This window comes from Gopherus evgoodei, unplaced genomic scaffold (genome assembly GCF_007399415.2).
Source record: "Gopherus evgoodei ecotype Sinaloan lineage unplaced genomic scaffold, rGopEvg1_v1.p scaffold_72_arrow_ctg1, whole genome shotgun sequence".
Lineage (NCBI taxonomy): Eukaryota > Metazoa > Chordata > Testudines > Testudinidae > Gopherus > Gopherus evgoodei.
The window spans coordinates 107,960-128,629 of NW_022060093.1; the positions used below are offsets into that span (position 1 = coordinate 107,960).

Here is a 20,670-nt window from a genome sequence, read left to right on the forward strand (position 1 = left end):
TTGGCCCCATCATCAGGGGGAATGAGAAAGGTGCCAAGAACTACAGGGCCTACAGAAAAGAGCAGTCATACAGACACAGGGAAAAAACTGCTTTGGTCAAAACCAACCACATAACTGCACGCTTTATCAAACATACCCAGCCCACTGACCAGCACTCCCCAAGACTTTTGTTTTCCTGTCTTTTCAACCAATCATCAGGGGAGAGCATGAACACAGTCCCCCACTACCACAAATTATGCAGTCAAGTTTCCCACATTTAAGGAAATTGCAGAGATCAGCACACCCACAGTGCAATAGATGAGCCTCACCCTGAGAAACCCACCGTCATGATCATGGTATCTCCTCTACTAGGTAAGTATGAGCTCCTACTGCCCAGCCGCCACTCGCCCTCGCTCTCCCCAGACTTAAAAGGCATGGGGCGGACTGCCGTGCCCCAACCCCCGGCCTCGCCCACACCATCCCCCACTGCTGACAGCTGCCCCGCCGTGTCCTCAAAGCCCCTTCCTTCTCCACGCCGAGCTCCCGGTGCCAAAGTCAGGCCCTGCTGGGCAGCCTGCCTCCGCTCCCACAATGCTCTGCTCACACACGCATCTGCATACACACTCATTTGGCTCCGCCCCTCTGCTCGGGCCCCTTCTCCTGCCTGCCAAGGGCCAGGGCTCTTGCTTGCCCTGTAGTTGTAGCCAGGTCCCGTCCCAGGCATCCAGGCTATCAGAGAGACGACATGGACCACCTGCTGCCGGGGAAAGGGTGCAGCTTGCATTTTGCTTCTCTCTCTCTCTCCCCACCGGAAGTTGGTCCAATACAAGAAAGACCTCCCCTGCCTTTTCTCACGCCAGTTTCTCCTCAATGCAGAAGGTCAGGTGTTGTCAACCACTCTCCAGAAACTGGAAGGCCACTCGATCCCTTTTCTTACCTGCCAAGTGGGGCTGAGTGCACTGGCAGGCATCGCCATTTGAAGAAGTGGAAGCGTGGACAAATGACCAGGGTGGAGGATAAAAATATTACTCAGGCAGACAGGAGTGAAATCAGGAAGGGCAACTCATGCTTGGAGTTGCAGCTAGCAAGAGATGTTAAGAGTAACAATAAGAAGGGTTTCTTCAGATATGTTAGCAACAAGAAGAAAGTCAAGGAAAGTATGGGCCCCTTACTGAATGAGGGAGGCAACCTAGTGACAGAGGATGTGGAAAAAGCTAATGTACTCTGTGCTTTCCCTCCCCCCTCCCGCCCCCCTCTGCATGAACAAAATCAGCTCCCAGACTGCTGCACTGGGCAGCACAGCATGGAGAGGAGGTGACCAGCCCCCTGCGGAGAAAGAAGTGCTTCGACACTATTTAGAAAAGCTGGACGAGCACGAATCCATGGGGCTGCATGCGCTGCATCCGAGGTTGCTAAAGGAGTTAGCGGGTGTAATTGCAGGGCCATTAGCTATTATCTTTGAAAAGTCATGGTGATCGAGGGAGGTCCCGGATGACTGGAAAAAGGCTAATATAGTGCCCATCGTTAAAAAAGAGAAGAAAGAAGGAGGATGCGGGGAACTACGGGCCAGTCAGCCTCACCTCAGTCTCTGGAAAAATCATGGAGCAGGTTCTTGAGGAATCAATTCTGAAGCACTCAGAGGAGAGGCAAGTGATCAGGAGCAGTCAGCACGGATTCAGCAAGGGCAAATCACACCTGACTAACCTAATTGCCTTCTGTGAGGAGATAACTGGGTCTGGGGATGAGGGGAAAGCAATGGACTTGTTATTCCTTGACTTTATCAAAGCTTTTGATACAATCCCCCATAGTATTCTTGTCGGCAAGTTCAAGAAATATGGCTTGGATGAATGGACTATAAGGTGGATAGAAAGCTGGCTAGATTGTCGGATTCAACGGGTAGTGATCAATGGCTCCACGTCTAATTGGCAGCCAATATCAAGCGGCGTGCCCCAAGGGTCGGTCCTGGGGGCGGTTGTGTTCAATATCTTCATTAATGATCTGGAGGATGGCGTGGACTGCACTCTCAGCAAGTTTACAGATGACACTAAACTGGGAGAAGCGGTCAATACGCTGAAGGGTAGGGATAGGATACAGAGAGACCTAGACAAATTAGAGGATTGGGCCGAAAGAAACCTGATGAGGTTCAACAAGGACAAGTGCCCAGTCCTACACTGAGGACGGAAGAATCCCATGCACTGCTCCAGACTAGGGACCGGATGGCTAGGCAGTAGTTCTGCAGAAAAGGACCTAGGGGTTACAGTGGACAAGAAGCTGGATATGAGTCGACAGTGTGCTCTTATTGCCAAGAAGGCTATCGGCATTTTGGACTGTATACATAGGGGCATTGCCAGCAGATCGAGGGAGGTGATCGTTTCCTTCTATTCGACATTGGTGAGGCCTCATCTGGAGTACCGTGTCCAGTTTTGGGCCCCATACTCCAAGAAGGATGTGGTAAAACTGAGAAGAGTCCAGCCTAGGGCAACAAAAATGATTAGGGGGCTGGAAGACATGACTTATGAGGAGAGGCTGAGGGAACTGGGATTGTTTAGTCTGCAGAAGAGAAGACTGAGGGGGGATTGATCGCTGCTTTCAACTACCTGAAAGGGGGTTCCAAAGAGGACGGATCTAGACTGTTCTCAGTGGTACCAGATGACAGAACAAAAGGAGCAATGGTCCCAAGTTGCGGTGGGGAAGGTTTAGGTTGGATATTAGGAAAACCCTTTTTCACGAGGAGGGTGGTGAAGCATTGGAATGGGTTCCCTAGGGAGGTGGTGGAATCTCCTTCCTTAGAGGTTTTTAAGGTCAGGCTTGACAAAGCCCTGGCTGGGATGATTTAGTTGGGGATTGGGTTGGACCAGATGACCTCCTGAGGTCCCTTCCAACCCTGATATTCCATGATTTTTAAGCTGTTTTCGTGTATCAAGGTGAGCTGCAGCTCAGCGAACCCCAAGGATCTGAGGCCAGCTACTTTGCAGCAGAGGCAGACCAAGCAGCAGGTACAATGTGGGGTCGCACCCCGGCCGGCAGATAGAATCTCATGTCCGAGATCCCGGCTCCTGTTCCTTTGCAAAGTGTGCTCTTGCTCTGGATATGAGCTGTGGGCCAAGTGGCCTCTGGCTTCTCGTCCGGGCTCTGTCCTCCATGCGCCTGGGCATCAGCGGGACTATCTCAGGAGAGCAGCTTCCCCACCCCCGCTGCATCCCAATCTCTGCCCAGCTGGGGAAGGAAAAGAGGCAGCCCGGAGATAAGACTCTTTTGAGCACTGGAGACGGCCGGAGCATCTTTGTTGCATAGCCACAGTGCACTGCTCGCAGCGAAACGAGTCCCTGGTCAAGGGGCTGGTTTTGCTCCCTGTGTCCCCGGTTCCCATGATCCAACTCGGGCTGTCAATCGGTTCAATTCCATTTCCTCTAAAAGCTAGCGGTTTAGCGGGCTGTGAGAGTACTCACCCTGACTTGTGGTAGCATACTTGGTTGCCCTGGCAGCGCCTTTGCCGTGTGTTCTCTGTACTTTGCTTTCTCTTCAGTTCGTATAAATCTTTTGTCTTTTACTAAAGATTTCCGTGGAGAGGAACATTTATGAGTTTGTACCCAATTTTTTGACGCTTTGCTTTGGCGAGGCTGTTCCCTGTTGTGAAAAAAACAGAAGGATGCTACCTGAACTGGTGTCAGTGGCTCAAGCTTTTCTATTAGTGTATGAAAACAACTCAGAGCTCTGAAAATGATTGTTTGGGATTTTCTGCCTCTCTCTTTTTTTTTTTTTGAGCTCATCGTGTTAGTGAGATGGCTTCCTAGCTAGCAGGGGACTGTTTTGTGATGTGTATTCTGCTGGCTCTTTGGCTTCGTAAGTTTTTGGTTATCACGATTGAAGAGCAGCAAAGAAATGCCTTGTTGTTTGTGTTAAGGTTTGGTTTGTCCTAAGAGTGTATGGTTTGGAGTCATTTGTAACTCTTGGGTTAGTTATTGGCAACAGCTTATTTTTGGGCCCCTGAGTTGAAAGGCTGCTCTTGCAGATTTTAGTTTGTCATTGTTGGAAGGTCAGTCAAAGAGCTGCTTTCTTTATCTAGTCCATGACGGTTCTTACACCGCCCTCCTTAATATACCTTCCAGAAGGTGATTGCATGGTTTCCCTCATCTCCCCACAGAAGAGAAATTGTCCATCCCTTTCCTGTTGGGAAAACAGCAGTGTTTTCAAACGTTTTGCTCAGATGAGGGATAGTTCATAGGAGCAGAAGAGGAGGAAGGTTGTGGCCCTTTGAGTCAGATTCCTAGCATTTAAGGCCTGAAGGAAGCAGCCGATCACCTCAGAGGGACTAAGGGGCACCAATGCCCCAAAAACGAGGAACTGCTTTGATGCAATTGACTGTATGTTTGAGATAGTTGTGTGGGAAGGAGCAGAAAAGAGCATCGGGGCTGCGGAATAGCGCTTGCATAGGCTTTCTTTGGCTACGTCTACACTACAGGATAAATTCATATTAGCTTAAATCGATTTTATAAAACAGATATCAAGTCGATTGTGTGCATCCACACTAGGCACATTAATTCGATGGTGTGCGTCCATGGTCCGAGGCTAGCATCAATTTCTGGAGCGGTGCACTGTGGGTAGCTACTGTAAAATAATGAGGCCAATAACGTTGATTTGCATCCACACTAACCCTAATCAGATATAGTAATATCGATTTTAGTATTACTCCTCTCGTTTTGTAGGAGTACAGAAATTGATTTAAAGAGCCCTTTAAATCGATATAAAGAGCAGTGTAGTGTGGACGGGTGCAGCGTTAAATCGATTTAATGCTGTTAAAATCAGTTTAACAGCGTAGTGTAGACCAGGCCTTTGCCCTGGTTTGCTGTAAGAGTTAAGAGTGAGAGATTGGTAGTCACAGGTCAGTGGGTGGATTTATGGAAATTAGAAGTCTAGAGGGGAAACCAGTGAGAGGAAGGCATCTGCAAGACATGTCTGTCTTTGAACAGAATTGTGTGTTAAGGGTTCTTGCTTTGAATACTTCCACTGGAGTCATTTCGGGGAAGTGAGTCAGTCTCCCGTAGAGTTCCCTAGTTATGGTGTTTGTTGCGTGTCTGGGAGCTTGTCCTGGTGAGGTAGAAATGGGTGGGCGAAGGGGTGTGTGTGCGTGGCAGAATATCAGCATTGCTTTTTGATGCTCAGATCAAAGCATGGTGTCTCTTCTGATCAGTGTAGTCTGTCATATGTCCTTACGGTGAGAACTGTCTATTAGCTTGATTTTTGAAACAAGAGATTTAGAATACAAGAACTTGTTTTGTTTACCCCATGCATCAACTTGGTATTGTAATGTCTCCAGGAACGCTGTATCTTTTCTGGGGAAAACATTGTGATTAGAAAAACAGAAAAAGGTTGAACTGTGATGATCTTTCTTTCAAGCAGATTTTTTTGAAATAGTAAAAACATCTGGTGTCTTTAGTGTTTTTGTTTCTTTACGATAAACACAATACAGTTATGGTTTTTTGGGAAGTGTTTTGTGAGTCTGCAGATGTGAGAGGTTCTTCTTTGTCTTGCTAGAGAATTATTTAAGAAGCTGGACTCCTTCTTTCTGCTGTGAGTCTTTTCAACAGTATGAGGGACAAATGCTTTCCAGACTCTGGGTCTGTTGGGGAGATGGTTGTTTTTTTGTTTTTGTTTTTCTTGGGGTGGGGGCTTGGTAATATTTGAGATTACATGTACATCAACAACTGCATGAGTTGCAAAGACTTCTTCCCACCCGACATACGTTCTATATATCTTGGTTAGTAAGATCGAGACAAGGCACTAGGTGTCGTGCTGCACCCGGCACACAGGGGCCCCAATCCTGATTTTTTCCCCCCAAACCTACTGTAATCTAAATGCTAAATAATAACCCTTAACTTCTCATTATTGCCACCTTCACTATTGGAAAATGCCCAAAATCACGACAGTGGCTTACAAATCATGAGAATTATTTTTTTAAAAAATGTCAGGTGGGTTTATCTATCTTTCCCTTCTGGTTTTCTGAACCAGGCAAGCTAGAAACTTACCTTTCTAGTGCAGCCAGAGCCCTAGAGAGCAGGAGCCCCCGGCGTCTGGGGCTGGCAGGCAGTGGGGTTCCTCACGGTTGTGTATTCCACACTTTGATCTCATACACCAAGTATCAAGTGTGATCTCCTCAGGCACTAGAACAGCCTTAACATGAAGTCACAGACAGCCCCCTTGGGCACCCTGACTCTAGCTTGACACCCAGGTGTAGTAGAAGCTGCTGTAACATGCAAACTCTGTATGTCTGTCATGGTATAATTCCCCACTCTGAACCTTAGCGTCCAAAAGATGGGGTACCAGCATGAATTCCTCTAAGCTCAATTACCAGCTTAGTACTTGTAGCGCTGCCACCAAACAGGAATTCCAGTGCCTGGTACGCTCTAATCCCCCAAAAACCTTGCCCGGGGACCCCCAAGACCCAGACCCTCTGGATCTTAACACAAGGAAAGTAAACCCTTTCCCTCACCATTGCCTCTCCCAGGCTTCCCCTCCCTGGGTTACCCTGGAAGATCACTGTGATTCAAACTCCTTGAATCTTAAGCAGAGAGGAAAATGCACCTTCCCCCCTCCTTCTCTCTCCGCCTCCCAGACTCTCCCTGAGAGAGACAGTAATCCTAACACAGAGAGAAATTTGCCTCTCTCTCCCCCTTCCCTCCTTTCTCCCCACCAATTCCCTGGTGAATCCAGACCCCATCCCCTGGGGTCTCACACCAGAATAAAAAAAACAATCAGGTTCTTGAACAAGAAAATCTTTTAATTAAAGAAAGAAAAAACAGTAAAAATTATCTTTGTAAATTTAAGATGGAATATGTTACAGGGTCTTTCAGCTGTAGACACTGGGAATACCCTCCCAGCCTAAGTATACAAGTACAAATTAAAATCCTTCCAGCAAAATACACATTTGAACTCCTTCCAGCCAAATACACATTTGCAAATAAAGAAAACAAACATAAGCCTAACTCGCTTTATCTACCCAGTACTCACTATTCTGAACTTATTAGAGCCTGTATCGGAGAGATTGGAGAGAAACCTGGTTGCACATCTGGTCCCTCTGAGCCCCCAGAGTGAACAACAACCAAATTCTAACACCACACACACAAATTTCCCTCCCTCAAGATTTGAAAGTATCCTATCCTCTGATTGGTCCTCTGGTCAGGTGACAGCCTGGCTCACTGATCTTGTTAACCCTTTACAGGCAAAAGAGATATGAAGTACTTCTGTTCCATTAACTCTTAACTATCCATTTATGATAACGTACTTTAGGGCTAACCCTAGCCAAACAGCCGGGATCCCTTGCTTATGCTTAGAAGGCCTGCTGTCTCCCTGAATCCAAGCAGCATCGGGGGTGGGGACAAGAGTTTCTTCCTGACAGGGATTTTTATTCCATTCCCCCAGACCTCAAGCTGATAGGGGCAAGTGTTTGTGCAGGTCTCTGCTTCCTCGTGGGTGTGTGAGGGGGAGCAATCAGCCAAGTCTTTTGTCCACCTATAATCCACAGTGGCTTGTCTGATGTCTCAGTCAGGGCCTTCTCTTGTTGGAAAGGAGATGACGCTTCTTCTGGTAAACCAGCATTTCATACTTGGTAATGCTTCTCTCCTGACTGGTGGCAGAGTGGCAGCAAGGGGGTTTACAGCTTTAGTGCCAACACTTATATATCACCTTACAACATGGGCTATGGCTATTATAGGTGAGAAGAATGCATGCAGCAACTTACGAGCTTGTCATAAACACTAAACACATTTTTATGAATCTAATGCCTGTTTTAACAACAGTAACAAACAGGTCAGCAAGACTAGTTTTCAGCCATACGTTTGTCACTTTTCAGTAAGGCCCAGGGGCCTTGGCATGAGCTGGCACCTGGTCTGCCAGTGTCAGAAGAGGATCTTCCCTCTCTTGTCCATAGGTGTCTGTACTGGGAGCAGTACTGTTCAACTTATTCATAAATGATCTGGGGAAAGGGATAAACAGTGAGGTGGCAAAATTTGCAGATGATACAAAATTGCTCAGGATAGTTAAGTCCTAGGCAGCCTGCGAAGAGCCACAAAGAGATCTCACAAAACTGGGTGACGGGACAACCAAATGGCAGATGAACATCGGTGCTGTTAAGTGCAAAGTAATGCACATTGGAAAACATAATCCCAACTATCCCTATAAATTAAAAAACCTGTGCAAAATTTCAAGAGAACATTGAACACACTGGCCCCAAAAACAAATTGCCTAAAGAAAAGGGTTCGTATAACCAGTGATGAGCTTCGACAATATTAACACCAGGTTCCCTCCTCCTCCTCACCCCATGAGGGGGTCGTGGCCACTCCCCCGGACTTCTGCCCCATCCACCCCACCACGTTCCTTGATGCCCCCCGGGACCTCTGCCCCATCCACTTCCCTTCCCAGTCCTCTGACTACCCCCTGCCTACCCACCCAACCGCTCCTCTCTTTCCTGATTGCCCCCCAGGACCCCTGTCCCATCCAACCACCCCTTCTCCCTGTCCCCTGAGCACCCCAGGAATCTTTGCCCCTGACTGCCCCCCTCCACCCCATCCAACCCCTGCTCCTTCCTGACTGCCCCCCCAGGACCCTTGCCACCATTCAATCCCCCTGTTTCCTGCCTTCTGATCGCCTCACCCCTATCCACCTTCCCACGACCCCCAAACTCCCCTGTCCTCTTCCTACACCCTCTCCCTGCTCCCTGCCCCCTTATCATGCTGCCTGGAGCTGCTTGGCCAGGCCCAGCACCAGCATCAGCGCCACAGGGCCTGAGCCAGACTGGGCTGGGAGCTGTAACTGGAAGGCAGGGACCAGCACCAGCACCGCGGGGGCCAAGCTGTGCCGAAGCCACAGGGTTGGGACCCAGAATTGGCACCGCGGGGGCCGGGCCAGATCCGCGGGGCCAGGACCCAGCACCGGCACTGTAGGGACCAGGCTGGAGCCACGGGGCCAGGACCCAGGACCGGCGCCGCAGGGCGTGAGCTGGGCCAGGCCGGGAGCTGCAACTGCGGGGCTGGGCCCCAGCACCAGTGCTACAGGGGCCGGGCCAGGCCGGAGCCTCGGGGCTGGGACCCAGCACCGGCGCCACAGATAGCCACAGGACTGGAGCCAGGGGTACTCGGCTGGGGCAGGATCATGATGGGGCTGGAGGTGCTTTGCCGGGGATACAAGGCTGGAGGGAGCTGCTAAGCCGGCCGCACATCCCCTCCCCCCGTGGCCCAGCTTACCTGCGCCTGCTGCTTGTTTCAGGCTTCCTTTGAACATCTGATTTGCGGGAAGCAGGGGAGGGGGGCAGAGCATTCAGGAGAGGAGGGGGAAGTGAGCTTGATCTGGGGCCAGGGTGGAGTGCCGGAGCTTTTGTTAAATAAAGCCCTTATAGAACTGGTTGTCCTAGAACAACCGGTTCTAAAAGGACTTCTAAATTTAATAACCGGTTCCTGCAAACCGGTGCGAACTGGCTCCAGGGGAAGGCTTAAAAGCCACAGAGCAATTGAGGGTGGGGCAAGAGGAGGGGATTAATATTAAACATTGGGATAACTTTAATGTTAATAAGTACCCCTGTAACAATGTATAGTGTGTATGATTTGGGGAAAAAAACTTTAAGGTCAGATGGTAATGATGCTTCTCAGCTATTCCCTGTGCATAAACCTAAAGCTTAGCAAAGCAGAAAAAAACATTACAAATAAGAAGAAAAACTGAGGCACACCACCTCATGAATGTAATAACTGACCAGTGGGATAATTTCCCCTAAACCCTTAAAAGATGGGAGCCATTGAAACCTGGCCTGCTTATAGAACAAAAACACAAAGAAGTATGGGGGTAATTCCTTTGTTTTGCTTGCAATCAACAAGGATATTTGTAAAAGGAAGGGCTATTTTAAGAAATAATTTGCCACCCCAGAACGGGTAGAAACAAGTTCTTTTTGTCTTTTAGAAAATCAGGAAAAGCCGGTACCAGCTGAAGAGCAACCCAGAATACCATGGATCTACTGTCACACCAAAGATTGTGTTTTGTTTTTTATGTTTTACATTTTGGCTTGTGTTGTTTGTCTTGTTAGCATTGTTGTGTGTTATGTGACAAAAAAGAAAATACTGCATTAGGCAGAAAAGGATTACAAGCATTTTAACTGTATTTACAGAAACCAATGTTGCAGAAGGGCAGAAGTCAAGAAATGCCCATCTGTTAACAGGGAAACATCCTTAGGTGGTAAAGACACATAAAAAGGCAAAATATGCATGAGACACAAGGTTTATCTGTTGGTGGGAATAAAAGAATGGACATAAAAAAATTAAAGTACAAAGTGAAATTACCAAGGGACAAAAGGGTATGTAAAAACATTGGTTACTAAAAGAATAAGGACAGCCCTGCCTGACCCCCAGCTGTGAGGCAGGCACCCCCTGACCCACAGCCCAACTCCCCATCCAGCCCTGGACAACAGCAGCACCACCCCAGGCAGTGACAGCCAATTGTCTGCCAGCTGGTCAGAAACCATCACCCAGTGACAGACAGAAAACAGCAGTACATGCAAGCGGATTCGCCCTGTGAACATACCCCAGTGCTGCACCTTCTCACCAGGCAGGAGGCGGCACTGCTCCTGCGGTCTCTGTTCCTCCTCCTGGTAGCGGGAACCGAAGCCGGCCTGGCCTTGATCTGCTTCTCACAGGCGTGTGCCGCGCTCTGAGCGCACAAGGCCCTGATGGCTCCACTCAGCATCGCTGTCAGACAGTGTCACCTAGTGACCACCCAATATGCGACGAGTCTGTCAGAAAACACGAGGCAGACCAACAATAGCTGGTACCACCCCTCTTCTCAAGCAGCTCATGTCACTCCCACCAGCAACCACCCACCACTGCAGCACACACCCTGCACCTCAATTCGTCTTTCGGTCCCTTCCCCTCCCACCTCTAGATAACAAGAGCCACCAGTGTGAGTTCTAGGATGGGGACAGCAACATTTCCAGAAGAGAAAAGTTCCAAGAGCTGGTTCCAAACCCAGCCTGACAAACAGCCCAAGCACCCAATCAGCCTCCAACAGCCTCTCTCCAGTGTCTCTTTCCAAGTGCCCGGTGCCCCTTCCCCAGACTGCACAGGCCCACACAGACATGAACAACCCCCCCCACATACACACAAACACACACAGAACCATATACACATAAGGGAAAGCCACACAAAATATAGAAAGAACAAATCCACACCAAAATGTACAGCAAAAGCATACAACAAGAAAGCACAAAAACCACATACCAAAAGAATACTTAGCAAAAACCAATCTGCATGCAAAAATCATACACACACCAATGCACTCAAAACTATGCCAGGCATCCACCAAAATCACACAGGACCCACATGCACATCAACACAACAGATGAAAACCACATTAACATAGGCAGGTTTTGAGTCACACAGCTGGTTTGGGGAGCAAAGACTGAGGAGGAGTCGGGGGGCAGTGCTCTGGGCTCTGCCTGACCCCTCTTGACACAGGCGGCTGGTGGAGAGCAGAGCCGGGTAGATCTGTGGAATCTGCCCTGCTCTCTGTAAAGCAAGGAGACCTCAGTGTCTTCTGAGCTGGAACTGTGTTTTCTGCAGGATAAAATGATTGGTAGAAGCCGTTTGCTTAAAGAAAACTAGTACTCTAGGTGAGGTTTGAACTCACAACCTCAGCATTACTCCGCTCAGCACTGCTTTAGAGATACTGTAAACTAACTCACGGCACCATTGAAGTCAACATTCAGGGTCTTGTCTCCATGTTTCATGGATGGATGAGGGGTGGGAGGGTTGCATTAGCTAAAACAAACTGATATTTAAGGCTGCAGGATGGCAGCAGCAGAGGTGCGGAGCCTCCTTCTGTGTGATAGAGCTGGTTTCCCCCCTTTCATTGCTGAGGGGAAGGTTGGTGCTTTGAGCCCACCTGGTGCTGGAACATCCCATGAGTGAGATTAATGGGACTCTTGAGGAGGGAAGGGAAGTCTTTTCTATTCCTGCCTAGCTCCATTGGTCTCCTGTGTCCCTTTTGGCTCTCTGCTCCCCTGTTGGGGAGATGCAGAGACAAGCCCCCAGCTGAGTGAGTCACCGAGAGGCTGTGTCCCATGGAGTGTGTGTGGGAGAGGGGGAGGGTTGGATTGGGCTCAAGGGGAGAAGGTTGTGTGTGACAGTGTGTGGGGGAGGGGGAGGGTGTGTTCCTTAGGATATAAATGATGGAAAACACAGGAGTAGTGACAGTGAAGCCCTGTGTCTCAGTGTTATGACCCTGTGTGGTGCTGCCGTTCACCTTCCCCTCCTATGGTCTCATCTTTCATTGAATCCAGCATTTTTTCACCTATCATCACTACAGAGGTGTTGCACATGCCTCAGATACACAGTGTCCCTCTTAGAGACGCTGAGGACTGGAACTGATTTCAGCTACTGGACAGCTCTGCTAGGTCTTTATTCATTTGCACAGGAAAATGCTGAGTGTTTAAATTCATTTCAACCATCCCCATTCAGCGAACTCCTGAATATACTGGAGATGGGTCTGGAAATCGATCTTCATTCGAAAAAGTTTTCCAAGGGAATCACTTGGGCTACGTCTTCACTACCTGCCGTATCAGCGGATAGCAATCTATTTCTCGGGGATCGATATATCGCGTCTCATCTAGATGTGATATATTGATCCCCGAACGAGCTCCTATCGATCCCGGAACTCCACCAACCCAAATGGCGGTAGCGGAGTTGACATGGGGAACCGCGGACGTTGATCCCGTGCCGTGAGGACGGTAGGTAATTCAATCTAAGATACTTCGACTTCAGCTACGTTATTCACATAGCTGAAGTTGCGCATCTTAGATCGATTTTCCCCCGTAGTGTAGACCAGCCCTTGGATTGTAACTAGGAACCCATTATCCTGCAGCTGTTCTCTGAACAAAAATACCCTGTAGAGCCAAGAGCAGGAACAGTTTTTAACCTGGGGGTTACTAAACTTAATCTCTCTACAAACACCACAGCTTACAAACGCCCCACCCCCGCTCTGTGTCACCAGAGCACAACAACAACTCTCCTTGGAGCACACACAGCTCCCTAGCTCCCTGCCCATCAGTCTCTCCAACATTGCTCCAATCCCTTAAAGCAGGGTCTCAACCTCAATTTACCTTAGGGCCAGTGCCAGTCCTCCAATCCTCCCAGTGGGCCAATAATGTCACTCATACCACTCAGAACTCACCCTCCAAAACTCTGCCTCTCACCTGCCTAAGGGTCTGGGAGAGAGATGGGGGGAGGAGGTCTAGGGTTCAGGCCCTGGGTTGGGGTTGTGGATTGGGGTGTAGGAGGGGTGCAGGCTCTAGGGGGAGTTTGGGTGCAGAAGGGGTGAGAGGCTGGTCTCTGGGAGGGAGTTTGGGTGGGGGAGAGGTTCTAGGGTTCAGGCTGTGGGATGGAGTTTGGGTGCTGGGTGCAGGCTCTAGGCGAGGGTAGGGGGAATAGGAGGAGGGGTGGGGGTGCAGGCTCTGGGAGGGAGATTGGGGCGGGTGGGAGGGGGTGTGTGGAGTGAGGGAGTGCAGGCTGTGGGAGGGAGTTGGGGGGCTGGGAGGTGTGGAGGGGGTGCAGGCTCTGGGAGGACTTTGGGGGGAGGAGGGGGTATGTGAGGAGGGGGTGGTGGTGTAGGCTCTGGGAGGGAGTCAGGGGAGCGGCACTTACCTGGGGCTCCAAGGTAGGGCAGGCTAGGGGGCCTTTGTATGCTGCTGCCCCCAGGCATCACCCCCACAGCGTCCCATTGGCTGCAGGGGATTGGAGTGGGGGCAGCGCACAGAGACACAGCTCTGCCCCGCCCTGCCATGGGGAGAGGCCGGCAGCCACTGGAGCGAGCAGGCAGATGCTGCACTGCTGGGGCCCCTGGAGGGGAGCCCCTGGGGGCAGCAGGTGGGGCCAAGGAGTGACCTGGTCCCAAAACTGCTGAAGCCCCATGGGCAAGACATGGGAACCAGGACTGCCAGCCAGACAAACACCTTTAAGAGGAGGCGTCTCTCTCCCTGTCAAAAAATGATCTTCCTCCTTCAGTTCAGTGAGAGACTGAATTGCTCCTTATCCCGGCAGAGCCAGAGGATTGAAAGCAGCAACATCAAACCCCTGTGTAGCTCACAGGGATGGACATAAACACTCCCTGGTATCTGAAGAGATGTTCAGCTTTGCCTTTGGTCAACTATAAGGCGAAAGGGAAAGAAGGTGGCGCCAGATATAAAGAGTGAAACATGACACATCATAGTTATGCCCATGGTGGCTGCAAAATCTTTTTATGTACGTCTTCTTATCATCAGTGTATTGTATTCTCTGGAGTCTAGGCCTTGACCAAGAAATTTGTACCTTGATAAAATAATCAACTGCCCTTGGTGAAGGCAATGGACTTAACACCCACTGGGGTGTCCCTACACAGGTACAAGTACTAACAATAGTAGCTGCCTTTTAGCCATAGTTTTTAATTAGGGCAAATAATTGAAACAAACCTCGTTAAATCATTTCTCAGCCCGAGTCCTTCACCCACATTCCCTAGAGCATTGGGCCACCATGTGGACGTTTCATTTCCCGCCTCAATTTCACACAGAGACACAATTTCCTTTGTACAAATCCATGAGCAGCAAAACCTCCCTATGTCTCTGGTCTGAGCCAGGGTATTCGATTCTAGTGAACTCTTCTCTCCTGCGATGGTGATGGGCAGACAGAGGGGTCGTGGCACCTGCATCCCTGCCAGGGAGATATTGGCTCGGCTCTTTCTTTCTGCTGCTGTTGTTCGTCCATGAAACATCAAGGGTGGAACGCAAGGCTAAGCTCACACACCAATCCTCTGAAACATTTCAGTGCCCCAGAGAAATCCTGCCCCCAGCTATTGGAACGATGTGGTGGAGATTTGACTAGGAAAGAGACTGTCTGAATTGTCAGAGTGGGGAACGAACAACAATCTACAGCAATGTCATTAACACAAACACACTCTCATCCTGCTCCAGCCGGAAGGGAAATGGGCAGGAACTCTCGCTGTTCAGCCAAGGACACACTTACACTGATGCGCAGCCATGAGTGTGCTGGGGAAGCTGGTCTGAGCAAACAATTGGAATGACAATTCAGTGAGAACAGAATCATCATGTAGTGAAGCAATACATGTCAAGTAGTTGTGGCTGAGTGGTTAAGGCAATGGACTAGAAATCCGTTGCGGTTTCCCTGTGCAGGTTCAAATCCGGCCAACTACGCAGGCACTGTGTTGTTGGTGTTATTATTGCACTCTTAGTGCCTAAGCATCCACAGTGTGAACTGGAGCCAGATCTAGTTTCACTCTGTCTACACTTAAAACACTGCTATAGCTCTCTGGAGCAGACAGTGACTGGAGGGGTTTTCCCATCCCTGTAATAGCTACACTGACAGAACAGTTCTTTCTTTTCTTTAGCACTATCGAACCAGGGCTTAGGTCACCTTAACTCTATGGGTTTGGGGGTGGGGTCTCACCCTGAGAGATGTCGCTCTGTCAGTTCAGTGCCCAGCGTACACCAGCCCTTAGATTCTTCTTGGTATTTCAGTGCAGGCACTGACCTGTGAGAGGAAAACATCAGCTCACAAACACAGAGACTGAATTCCCCACATTTAATCTCGCTGCACTTTCCAGAAAGTCACAAAATTCAATTCATTCTTGCTAGGACAGAGTAAAAATAAGTGACACTAAGTTTTTGGCTTGGTTACATAAAATTAAGTGTTTAACTAATATAGTAAAAAAATCTGTACTGATTCCTCTAACTAACACCACAGCATAAAATAGGAACAGAGACAAATCTTGTCAGTGACAGCTAATTTCGCAAATGTTCTTCCCATTATTAATTTCCACGCTGCCCCCATTGGAGGTCTGGGCATCTCCAGTGTCGTTGCTCTGCAGTCACCTTCCCCTTAGGATTGTTCTCAGACATTCGCCTTTCTCTGCAGCGTGGGGCATGAGGTCACTTGCTGGAGGATGAATCTATGAATCTATTCCCAAATTTGGAAAATTGTGCGGTTCAGAATGTGAATAGTGACCCCGTCACCTTCCTGCACCTGCTCTACATTGCTCCCCAGCAGCTTCTCCCCCTGCAGAGTAACCCCAGCACGGCAGTGCAGCCGCCCAGGGTTCAGCAAGGGCCCCTGGCAAGGACAGTGGGTGCAGCTAACAGCCCGGTGTGCCTGGCAGTGAGGCAGTTTAAAAAAGCAACACTTCCCCAGAAGTACAGAGACTGAATTCCCCAACTTTAACATCATGACCTTGTGTAGAAAGCCACACGTGCCAGTTGTATTTTCACAGGGAGATGCAAAAATCAAGTGACACTAATTTTTAAATTGAATAAATAAAGTTGAGGAGATAGTTATTAACCTCACCAAAAAAAAGGCTCATTTCCCAAACAATCCTCAAAATGTTACTAATTCCCACCCTTCCTCCATAGCAGCTCTGTGCAGTGTAACTGTTCTGCAGGCAGCTTCCCATTAAATGCTGTTGTGGGATATTCCCCGGCCAGGAAATGTATGAACGACAGAATTTGAAGCACAAACCTGGATCCCTGCCCCAGGCGGGATTTGAGTGTTTTGTCCCTGTCACTTAATGTTTGTCAATAGTACAGATGCCATGAGCAGGACTCTTGGCTCTGCTGGAGGGATCCTGGCACAGGAGCTGGTGGGGGAGAAAGGATTGTAGATTCTGACCTGCACTCTGGAGAGGAGCTAATAAGCAAAGGGGGCATTTTTAACTTCTCCCCTACCTCAGTGTCCCTGGGCTGGAATTGTACACTCCACAGGGCCAAATGAGGGGATGATGCCGTTTGGTTAATGAAAATCAGTGCTCTAGAGGACGTTTGACCTCACAACCTGAGCATAGCTCCTCTCAGAGCTGCCCTATAAATACTGCAGGCTAACCAATTGTGCCACTGCAGCACCTGTCAATTGCTCTTCTCCCTAGGTTGATAAAGGCGAGGAGTGACCCCAAAACATTCTCAGTGGAGTTGAGAGCAGGTAGCGACAAGCGTTGTACTTGGTGGGGTGGATTCTTCTTAAGGCTTCCAGGCACCATTTCACCCTTTGTTCGTCCCTGTGTAATAAAAGAGCTGATTATGACTCACTGTAGAGTCTTGCTGCAGACCAACAGATCTGAAATCACTGATCACCAGTGTCTCTCATCCAACAAACTACCCAGTCTGCGCTAGCAGTGAGGCTCCCACACTAACAGCTGAAATCAGGAAGAGTTGTATGAAGTGCAGGGCCCCAGGGGTGCCTGAACAGGGGGGAACAACACCCCAGAACTTTTAAAAATGGGAGAGCTCTGCCTTGCCACTTTGTAATGACCATAAGGGCAAGTGAGGGGGGAGGGGGTGGAGAGCAGTGAGCAGGAGGTGGGGTCTTGTGGGGAAGAGGCCGCACAGGAGCGGGGCTTTCCCCCAGGAGGTAAGAGGTGAACTCTGGGTTTTCATTGACCCAGAGCAGCAGCTGCGGGTGAGGTGCAGTGAAGGGAGGGGCACATCCACAGAGCTTTTGGTGTCTGGATTTAAGAGCCGGAGGCAAAAGGCCAGTGACCAGAGGGCTGTGGGTGGGTGTTTTGCTCAAAGTGTTGTGTTATGAAACCTCATTGTGGTGTTTTCCCAAGTTAATACAAGGTGAGTTTCCTCCTTTTTCTTAAAGTTTCTTTTCTACACTCAGTGCGTGTGAGTGGGGAAAGTATCGCCTCTTAGAGGCACCCAGTGGCCAGGGCTAGTTTCCCCAGGTTACTGGGTGGGGGCTTAAGCAGATTGTGTGTTGTACTGTTGAATAGGAGCCCCAAGCACCCAGACAGGGAATTGTAACTTCAGCCTTCAGAGTAAGAGCCAGAAGTGCAGCCAGCTGAGCTAGCCTGGTCGCCTAAATGTATTAACCCCTTTCACCGCAAGAGCAAACACCGGGTACTTCTGCGCTTCTCAGCAGCTGGGAAAGAGCCTCTTGGGGGAAATCCTCCCCTCCTCTTGCCCCACCCTCAATTGCTCTGTGGCTTTTAAGCCTTCCCTTGAAGCTGTCAGCACTAGCTGCCTCTGCTTCAGATGCCGAGAGGAGGAGAAGTGTGCTGGGGTCCAGCTTCAGACTCTTCCTCCCTCCTGCCTATCCATGACTATTAAACCTGGGCAAGAGGAAGAGGGTGGCAACTGAGCTGTCGACGTGCTCTCTTTCACCTAAATCAGTGTGACTCCTGGCCTATCCCTGCAGAAAGGTGTACTGCATCTGTGTCTGGTATGAGCTCAGATCAGAGGAATTGGAGGCTACCTCCTGCCCTCCACTGGTTCCACTATGGAGAGACATGTCCTCTAAACCGACCTCACTAGAAACCTGCACCAGGGAGTGGTCATCATAGAAGAGTTTCCTCTGACAGTTGGGAAAATGGGACCAGCGGTCCTCAGGCCGTCTGACACAATTAAAATCCACCCCCTACACCAAACACTCTGTAGTCCAGAGGAAGGGAGCCAGTTCCTTTCACACCTTAACTGGGGACCATAAACATTAATCTAGCAGTAACAAGTGCCATGGAGCACTGCAAATGTGAAGAACAAGACTCCAACCTCATCATTCTTCCCTGGCCAGGAGGGCCAGAAAGACAGACCCTTCCTCCAATCACCCTCTACCCATCAAGCCACCCTAAAGCTGTTAATGTGCATTTCCTTAATGCACACCATGTCCAAGTCCAGCTTCTCCAAGTCACTGAACATCCTACAATCTCCTCCTGGGCCCTCCAATCCCTGCCATGTTCCACGTGGACACTTTTACAGATGCCCCTTCCCCAGTACTGCCCTCACTCAGCTATGGAGAGGAGCTTTTGTCCCCAGTCCCTGCCCCTTCTGGCACCATCTCCGAGGGCCACCCTGCCTCACTCTCTTCCCACCATATTGGGTCAACCAATAGTCACATGGGAAATACAGTTCCCATCTCTGATTTTAAAAGGTCAGGTGGGCCAACTGGGGCAGAAGTCCATGCTTCATTGTCTTGTTGGGGATCTCAAAATCAGGGATTCACCTCAGGTAAAGGTGCTGCTGCGTTCCCAGAAAACAAGCCACCTCCACACAAAGAAAGATAAAAGGGCAGTTAAAGCCCAAGATTGAACCAGGGACCTTTTGATTTTCACACTAATGCTTGCTCAACTGAGCCACTTTGGTATCTGCAGACTGCTATTTTAGCCTGCTGCTTCTCTGTCTGGGATGTTTTTATCAGCCATGGCCATGGCACACAAAAAGGATGTCATTGTGAATGCCCACGAAGATAAGACTCGCTTTTGCCTGCCATGCTCAGCTTGACTTGTTTCCTCACACCATTCCTGCCTTAGTTCCTGGGTTGACCTGGTGGTAGAAGGGGACTGGGGGCCAGTGATGCGGGGAGGAAGTTGAGCTGGACCATGAGCTAGACTAGACCCTGACAGTAAGAGTCTGGCCACCACTTGTTGCCCCACCTTGTTATCCTGGCTTCCCCCACTGGACGTCATTTAAGAAGGGAAGTGGGGCTTCTACCTCCCCTCCCCAATTTTCACATCACAGAGGAGCACAAACCGGAAAACAAATGGCTGCTCCATACTTCTCCCACGAGAGGAACCAGACAACCTTAGCTGTGGTGAGTAAGAAGTGTCTGTTGGCTGACAGGGCCTGTCCTCGAGGAGCTGAAACAGCACCTGACACCTCCCCCTTGGCTCCACGCTGTGGTAAATGCCCATTGCCTGGCTGCGTGGGTGAATGCTGCTCTGGGCTCTGGAGAAAGTCTGTACTGGTCTGTCAACCCCCCATCTTCACTGAGCCAGTCTGGTAAGGTCTCAAGTGCCCCCTCCAGCCTGACAGCTGAGAGTCTGTGCAGACATCAACCCCCCTGCTAGCCCCACAGGCAGCAGCAGCACCAGCCCCCCCAGTACCACAGGGGCACTCAATGCACTTCCTGTGGGGAAATGGCTCCTTAGTGTCCAGCTGCTAGAGTGAGAGCCAGGAGAGAGCAGTGTCTGGCTCACCTTAGGGGAGAGAAGAGACCTGATGAGAGCTGATCTTCAGTCTCCCCAGCAATGCTGGCCAGTTTTATTGCCACTGTAATAGTCAGTGCTTCCCTTCAGGGCTGGCCCTAGAGGGGTGCAGGACCTGGGACAAATCCCCCCTTTCTGCCCTTCCCCACTCCACCCCTTCCCCCAAGTCCCACCCCTTCCTGCCCTGCATCTTCCTGCTCCATTCCTCTCCCTCCTCTTCCTGCATCCCACTGAACAACTGACCACTGGCAGGGGGAGGTGCTGAAGGGGAAGAGCAGGAGCCAGGGCTGGTGCAACCATTTAGGTGGACTAGGCGGTTGTCTAGGGTGCCGAGATTTGAGGGCGCCAAAAAGTGCCCCCAATTTTTTTTTAAATTGTTGAGTAGTCGCTGCTGCTGGGACAGAGAGGGAGTCTGAGGTGCCGGCAGCAGCGGGCAGCCCAGGGTGTCCCCTGGGTCAGGGCGCTGCCACGGTAGCCTGCACTCCAGGGTCTCCCCTGGGTCAGGGCGCTGCCGCGGTAGCCAGCAACCCAGGGGGTCCCCTAGGTCAGGGCGCCACCGTGGCAGCCGGCAGCCCAGGGGGTCTCCTGGGTCTGGGCGCCTCCACGGCAGCCGGCAGTCCAGGGTCTCCCCTGCGTCAGGGCGCTGCCGCGGTAGCCTGCAGTCCAGGGTCTCCCCTGGGTCAGTGCGCTGCCGCGGTA

The 20,670-nt window shown here is 50.2% G+C and overlaps 4 non-coding genes across 4 annotated transcripts; 3 read left to right on the forward strand and 1 right to left on the reverse strand.

Moving 5' to 3' along the window:
- Positions 1 to 195: 195 nt before the first annotated feature.
- LOC115643822 lies at positions 196 to 359 on the reverse strand. The gene has a single exon (XR_003998378.1). It is a non-coding gene; the product is annotated as a U1 spliceosomal RNA (small nuclear RNA).
- Positions 360 to 3,485: 3,126 nt separating this feature from the next.
- LOC115643823 lies at positions 3,486 to 3,601 on the forward strand. Its single transcript, XR_003998379.1, has one exon. It is a non-coding gene; the product is annotated as a U5 spliceosomal RNA (small nuclear RNA).
- A 1,514-nt stretch (positions 3,602 to 5,115) lies between these two features.
- On the forward strand, positions 5,116 to 5,312 carry LOC115643830. The gene has a single exon (XR_003998385.1). It is a non-coding gene; the product is annotated as a U2 spliceosomal RNA (small nuclear RNA).
- Positions 5,313 to 15,114: 9,802 nt separating this feature from the next.
- On the forward strand, positions 15,115 to 15,196 carry TRNAS-AGA. The gene has a single exon. It is a non-coding gene; the product is annotated as a tRNA-Ser (tRNA).
- Positions 15,197 to 20,670: the final 5,474 nt, after the last annotated feature.